General features: G+C 46.8%; 1 long non-coding RNA gene across 2 annotated transcripts; it reads left to right on the top strand.

Moving 5' to 3' along the window:
• The first annotated feature begins 777 nt into the window (after positions 1-777).
• Positions 778-4,952, top strand: LOC142740590 (uncharacterized). Of its 2 annotated transcripts, XR_012880797.1 has the most exons (6): positions 778-841; positions 1,658-1,722; positions 2,169-2,300; positions 3,133-3,199; positions 3,396-3,460; positions 3,839-4,952. It is a non-coding gene; the product is annotated as an uncharacterized LOC142740590 (long non-coding RNA). The 2 variants fall into 2 exon arrangements; XR_012880796.1 differs by having other exon boundaries at positions 3,396-4,952.
• Positions 4,953-7,726: the final 2,774 nt, after the last annotated feature.

Below are 7,726 nucleotides of genomic sequence, written 5' to 3'. Positions count from 1 at the left end.
TTTTTGGAGCCGTGTTTCATTGTCTCAATAGAAAAACAGCTCCAAGAACGTTGGTAAAAACGCCTCAAAAAATGTTTGTGGTTTAAAAAATGGCTGAAAATCAGAGGCTGTTTTCCCTTGAAAAGTGCTCTGTATTTTAGAGATGTTTTTTAGTTAAGTGTGTGAACATACCCTTACCATTGTCTGAGAATTGCAGCTGTCAGTAATGTGGAATGTGACTTCTCAGTCGTTTTCAATATGATGTCTAATTTAATTTAATTAAATAGTCTTAAAAAGCTACCGTATATTATCCTAATAAGGCTCAGCAGTAGCCAGGGCCGGCCTTAGGGGTGTGCGACCTGTGCCATTACATAGGGCGCATCCCTCCAGCAGGTGGAACGGGGCGCTGCGCTGGCTCCCTTCCACTGCTTGTGTTTTAGAAGCGGCTGGGCAACTCAGACGCTGCCTTTCCGCCTGGGTGCTTCTCTCACTGACATCGCGTTTCTAGCAGCGAAAATCGGGATTCCTCTAGGAGATGGGGGCATTGGGGATTGGCATTTGTAAATTGCCCACATTGTGACCCCCCCTAATGTCAGTCATGGACACCTGGGCCTGGGTGTGACTGCAACCTCTTCACCCCTATAGTTATGTTCCCTGGGTTTACACTAACATTACAAAATGTTTTCAATGTCTGACTCGTCCTGTGATAGAAAATGAAAGGTGTGAAAGTAAATATATTATTATTCATTATGGATATGGGGTTATTTTATGTTTATTCCATTATGTATTTTACAGACATTTATGACATCTGAATATGTGGCACCAGTGACAGCCGACATGCTAGGACATACACTGTATATATGTAAGTATTATAGCAAATGACAACCTATAGAAATTCTATAATCTGATGTCATCCAAAATGTTCCTATAGAGACACATGACAAGACTGTGGGAACAAATTCCCCAATGTTGTTCATCCAGGGCCTGTCTTAGGGGTGTGCGACCTGTGCGGTTACACTGGGTGCATCACCTGTCACTAATGAATGGGGCGCCACTGGTCTTGATGTCTGGGGCACCCATTGCTTGAACACTCAATCCCACTCTTCATGTAAAAAAAGTAAAGGGCACTGCTCAGGATGCAGATACAATTCCTTGATAATGGATTACATTACAGTGTGGCAGACAATACTTGTCTGGCAGTGTTATTTGGGCACTGTATGATTGCAGTATTTGAGTACTATATTCTACGCCATAAAGCTGAATTCAGACGCTGCAGATTTGCTGCGCGGCAAAATTCACAAGTGTTACAGGTGAATAGTTACAGTCTCAAAAACTCATCCACATGTAGCAAAAGTAAACGCTGGGAATTTTGCTGCAGCTTTATATTATTATTATTATAGAAATGCTCCATAAAGAAGATATTATGGTATTAGTAATATATAAGGGACTTGTTATTTATGTAATTTCCTAATACACATTTGGCTTATGGGGGAGCACACAGCGCACACAGAGTGTCTACATTACCAGTACTGCAGTCTGTGCGCCACCATACAGGTCCGTCCACATGAAGTTGCTGTGTACATGAGCCCTAATGTACATTTCCTTCATTGTTGGGTGGTCTATACTGAGCACACGTCCGTCTGGAGAAATAAAACGACACAATTATTGTTTTTTCCAGAACATCTTAAGATCGGCTGCCTGCTGCCAGGGGGACTCTCTGAAGCAATATTTCATCTATGCAAGGTGCGTCTCTTATTAGTTACTATATGCAGTATCCACCAATACCCTCCACAGTTAGAATGACACTTTTTGTATATCCTGGGTCAGAATGCCCCTTTTGTATGGCCCCACAGTAATGAAGCCCCCTTTTCTAAGCCCCGACTCAGTCCTTTTATCCCCTATATTAATAGTGCCCCCTTTGCTCCTATAAAATAAAAAATTATACTCACCTAATAGACGACCAACCGGGTCAGACATTTCGCTTCCTCCCTGCGCCGTTATTGTTTGTCCAATTTCAGGGGCGTATGGAGCCCCAGAGCTGTGGGCCACCCCAAATCCCTGGACCCCAGCCGGTCATCCTATTTACCCCTTTGGTAATTTTACACTGGTTGGGGACTGGACTCTGTTCTAGATAGAAATGTTGCCATTGATTGAGATTTGTCCTAATACATTGTCTTTCTTTCTCCTAGAATTAATTCCTCATAAGAGTTAATGATAACCACACGTCCCAGGACGGCAGATCAAAGATTAAGCAGAGCCCTCCACCTCACATCACATAACGTTCTACATTCAGTCGGATGTATTCAGTAGGAGAGTCCAAGGTCAGTGTATTTTATTAACTGCATCTCTAAATGATCACATAGTGTGTATTACTGGTCAATACTGAAGAGGGCACTACCACCATAGATGGCCTGGGCACCCTCAACTTACACTGCCGATCCGGCATTTAGGGCCCAAACCTATAATATAAAAAAACAGAAAGATACAATCCCTAGTTTATTGACTGGGTGATGTTATTTGGGCACTGTATGATTAAATTATTTGGACACTACATGGTGCATCATAAGGGGGATGACGTCACAGATACTGCACATGTCACCAATAAACCTAAGGCCGGCCCTGGATGTGACACAATAGCTGCCACGTGACATGCCATCCACACGGACATGACCGCTGTGGCCTAGCAACTAAAGACAACAGAACCACCAGCGCAGGAGCCACAGGGAATTTAAAAAATGAGTAGGGACAATTTGTTATTTTTAGCCATATGCGGCTTAGACTAAGGTTTATGAAACTGTCAGAAAACCCCTTTAATAATTATTTTGTCTGTTGAATCCAGAAATCCAATTTACCATTTTCTACTCTCTCTACTCCAGTCCAAAAGACTCCACAAAAGACAAATTAGAAGTTTTCCATTAAGGATAAGATTATATAGAAGAATAACAATAAGCTCCTGGTCCCTGATACAAAATCTATACCAGGGTCCTCCAACTATTATGTGCCATTATACTGCTGGTGTTATTTGTGTGGCAGAGGGGCATTGGACTCGCCCTGTGATAGAAAATGAAATGTGTGAAAGTAAATATATTATTATTCATTATAGATATGGGGTTATTTTATGTATGTGCATTAAACCTATTATGTATTTTACAGACATTTATAACATCTGAATATGTGGCACCAGTGACAGCCGACATGCTAGAAGATCCACTGTATATATGTAAGTATTATAGCAAATAACAACCTATAGAAATTCTATAATGTGATGTCATCCAGAATGTTCCTATAGACACATGACAAGACTGTGGGAACAATCTCCCTGATGTTTTCTATAGGCTGAACATATATTTGTTGATATGATGAACCATACTAAGCGCACGTCATAATATCTTCACAGTTTATACTTTTTGTTCCAGAATTTCTTGAGATCGGCTGCCTGCTGCCAGGGGGACTCTCTGAAGTAATATTTCATCTATGTGCGGTATGTCCATCATTAGTTACTATATACAGTATCCACCAGTAGCTCTGTACATTGAAAAAGTAATGAGCGGGCAAAATGCCAAGAAAGGCGTAGCAGTGGGGAACCTTGGATAGTTGGTAGGAATAGGCATAATGTAAGTTAGGGGTATCTTTGTCCAAAATGCTGGCCACATGGCTCGGTTTGGGACTGAACGTAGGTGTAAGGTAATTGGGTGAGGGAGTGTAGGGAGATTTTAGACAGCTTTGGTCTGCCAAGAACATTTGCAATGTGTCAAGGCCTGGATGCAATAGACAAGGACTTAAGTGAGTTTCATTACACAGTCATAATCTGCAGGCATAGGTGATAATGGACACTGGCAGAATGTTTTTATATTTACAGCACTCAAGCGGAAAGCAATGGAAGGTGCCAGGATATTGCCACGTATAGAGCCCCCACAAGTCATGCAGTACAAGGACCTGGACTTGGGGTGTACTGGATTGTTTGGAGCAAATGGCATCAAGGAAGCAAGGCAGGTATCCTCAATGGTATCATTCTAGCAAAAATTTGAGGGAACATGGCACGATGATGGGCCAAGTGCCAGGATCCTTGCGCAGGGATCCAGGGTCGATGAAGGCAGCAATATCCCAGTAGGGCCTCATAATCTCAACATGGGAGACGGACACCTTGGGGTTGCCAAAATGTTTAGAACACGGGGTACTGGCACAATGTTTGGAATTACAGGAGCAGCGCATCTGGATGTAAAGAGAAGCAGAAGAAGGCAACAGTAGCTGGTTGAGTCTGATTCTGATCTGTCAGATGATAATAAGTGGTCTGATGTTGGGGATAGATGGGCTAATGGGCAAGACGTTTAAGATGCTGAAAAAAATGTTTACGCAGGATAAAGTAAAAAGGTAAAAGCGAGGAGGCGTGATACCGAAAGCCAATCCTTTACTGGAAAGAGGGGGTAAAGTTTGGGGCCAGGAAACATGTTTGTTGATTTCTACCTACACACACTTGTCCCAGGAAATGTTGGGAAACATAAGGGAGGAAAGGCTTGTCTAGTTTTTGTGATGTCTATGGAAGATTTTGTTTAGTATTGCAGTGTTATGGTGGTGGAGCAGGACCCCCTTATTGATCAGGTGCCAATAAAAAGGGATGGTGCCTGTGAAGCAGGCTGGTAAGTATAAAAAAAAGACATCTGTCGCATCTAAAAGAGGCATCAGTAAACGATGAAATAGACAAGGAGTTGAGTGAGTTGCATCATTAAAGCAGAATCTGCAGGCACGGATGACAATGGATACTTGCAGAATGTTTTTTGTGCCTACAGGACTCAAGTGAGAAGCAGTGGAAAGGACACGGATATCGCCACGGATAGGGTGTCCACGAGTCATGCAGCACAAGGAACTGGACTTCTGATGTAATTGACTGTTTGGAGGAGATGGCGTACATTTGTGAAGAATGTAGTTGGCTTTCGAAGCGCGTAAGCAGTCTTGTATCATCACTTCAACATGCCGTGTGGTTTATAAAATGTTTTTCTAATAAAGTCATCACATTGTCATGAGGATTGCTGGTCCGTATTTTCTTCTGTTTACTGTATATTTATCGGACAGTGCTAACGCCATACAGCCCTCCCTGTAGAGAACGCCATACAGCCCTCCTGTAGAGAATGCCATACAGTCCCCCTGCAGAGAACGCCATACAGCCCCCCCTGTAGAGAATGCCATACAGCCCCCCCTGTAGAGAACGCCATACAGCCCCCCCCTGTAGGGAACGCCATACATCCCCCCCCTGTAGAGAACGCCATAGAGCCCCCCCCTGTAGGGAACGCCATACAGCCCCCCCCCTCTGTAGGGAACGCCATACAGCCCCCCCTGTAGGGAACGCCATACAGCGTTCCCCCCCCCTGTAGGGAATGCCATACAGCGTCCCCCCTCCCAAAAAAATGCGACCTACAGTGTGTCCTACAAAATACATGTATCCCCTATCCACAGGATAGGGGATACATGTGTGATCGCTGGCAGCGAAAGCTGCTTCTATCCTCTCCTCAGGGTCCCCGGCAGTCACTGACAGCCGGAGACCCGACATTCAGCAGCCCGATCGCGCGGTCAGTAAGTTAAAACCGGAGTCGTAAAAAGTCTATGGCTCGGGTTTTAAGGACCCTGGCCGCTGGCCGTAAAAATACAGCCAGCGGTCGGGAACCAGTTAATGGCAGAGCGGGGAGATACCTCCCTGCTCTACCGTAGTGTTCAGTGGCGTCCCGCTGTAGCAGCTATAGCGGCTGCCAGCGGAGCCTCCGGCCATGGTGGGGGCCTGTGCCGGCGGGCAACACGGGCCCCCTCATGCCGCGGGCCCCGTAGCATCCGCTACGGCTGCTACGGCGGTAGTTACGCCACTGCTCAGTACATATATACAACACCAAAAAAAATCTCAGTGTTATGACTGCGGACCTCTGTCGCTCACCCTGTGATGAACGGCCGCGACCGCAACTTCCTGGCCACCTCCCCAGAGACCACGGCTTGTGCGGCCTTCCCTTCCTGGAGTGTGCGAGGAGTGCCTTAAAGGGCCAGCGTGCGCACTTCCTAAAAGTTTTCTATCCTACCCCAGTGCACCCTGGATTATAAAAAGGTCTCTGCCCTTCCACTCCTTGCTTGAGCGTTGTTTGTACTTTTCCCATGTTTGTATTGCAAAGGGTCCCTTAGTATTTTCCTGCTTGATCCCAGAGTTCCCGTTCCCTGCATCCTATTTCCTGTATCCCTTGCTGTTTCCTAACTGTGCCTGCCTTTTATCAGAGTCGTGTGGTACCGCCGGCTGGATATGCCACGTCTGTGTGTCATCTACCATTCCTGGTGCCATCCGCTTCGTCTGGCGCAACCTTCCACACCTAGCCCTATCTGAGCCGGAGCCCACGGCCTAGTGGGTCCACATACGGATGTAGCCATCTTTAACTTGACTCTGATAACTTGTTGCAGCGTGATATCACACAAAAATAACCATTGAGAAGTCATTGAAAAGGTCAAGATAAGGGATCTTTCCACTGTGTATTTAATGCGTTATTAGTCAAGCTAAAGTCAGCTACATATGTTCCCTAGATTGTGACAGTATGCTCAGGCCATGGAACCCGCTGGCCAGCCTAAGACCACAGTTCAGGTCATACACTCTTCCTGTGTCGACTTCATCTCAGGTACCCGCTGCTGACTCTGCATATGGGGACTTCCTGGAAATCTGGCAACAGACCCGGTCCTCTATTTTGCTGGCGGTCGAACGCATGAAGCGAAAGGCAGATACTAGGAGAAGAGAGCCGCCTCAGTATCTTCCGGGGACTAAAGTCTGGCTGTCTTCTCGGAACATTCGCTTGAGGGTGCCCTCATACAAGTTCGCTCCCAGGTTCCTTGGTCCTTTCGAGGTCCTGCAACAAATTAACCCTGTCTCCTATAAGCTGCGGCTGCCTCCTACCCTCAGAATCCCTAACTCCTTCCATGTGTCCCTCCTGAAACCAGTGGTCCTGAACCGCTACAGCAAGACCTCTAGTTCCACAGTTGCTCCCAGCGGTCCTTCTGATGTATTTGAGGTAAAGGAGATCCTGGACCGCAAGAGAGTAGGAGGAAGGACTTTCTATTTGGTGGACGGGAGAGGGTTTGGTCCTGAGGAGAGGTCCTGGGAGCCAGAAGAGAACCTCAGTGCTCCTGCTCTTATTAAAAAGTTCCTCTCTCACTCTGGCCCCAAGAAAAGGGGGCGTAAGAGGGGGGATACTGTAGCGCCCATGGCTGCGGGCCGTCGGGTTTACTCACCTCCCGACGCCCGCAGCCATGGATCTGTGAGCGCTGGCCTCCGTCTCCCTCCTAGGAGATGCCAGCGCTCACTTCCGCTCTGTTCGGCTGGATCCCGTAGGGTGAGCGCGCACGCTCGCACCCGGCCTTAAAGGGCCAGCGCGCGCAATTAGGAAATCGTCATCACCATCAACTGCTACGATTTCCTGGTCTATAAGAAGGCCCCTGGCCTTCTAATCCTTGCCTGAGCGTTGTTAGTCTTTCCCAGTCTGTCTCGCAAATGGTTCTGTAGTGTCTCCCGTTCCAGCTGTTACCCGTGCCCTGTTACCGTTCCTGTATTCCATGTTGTTCCTGTGCCTACCCGCGTTCAAGTGTCTTCTGCCACGTCAAGTGCCATCTGCCACGTCAAGTGCCATCTGCCACGTCAAGTGTCTTCTGCCACGTCAATTGCCATCTGCCACGTCAAGTGCCATCTGCCACGTCAAGTGCCATCTGCCACGTCCAGTGTCATCAGATACTG

Source organism: Rhinoderma darwinii, chromosome 2, assembly GCF_050947455.1.
Source record: "Rhinoderma darwinii isolate aRhiDar2 chromosome 2, aRhiDar2.hap1, whole genome shotgun sequence".
NCBI classification, from domain to species: domain Eukaryota; kingdom Metazoa; phylum Chordata; class Amphibia; order Anura; family Rhinodermatidae; genus Rhinoderma; species Rhinoderma darwinii.
Note: the sequence above shows the minus strand (reverse complement) of the source record. Positions and strands in the feature narration are given on the sequence as shown.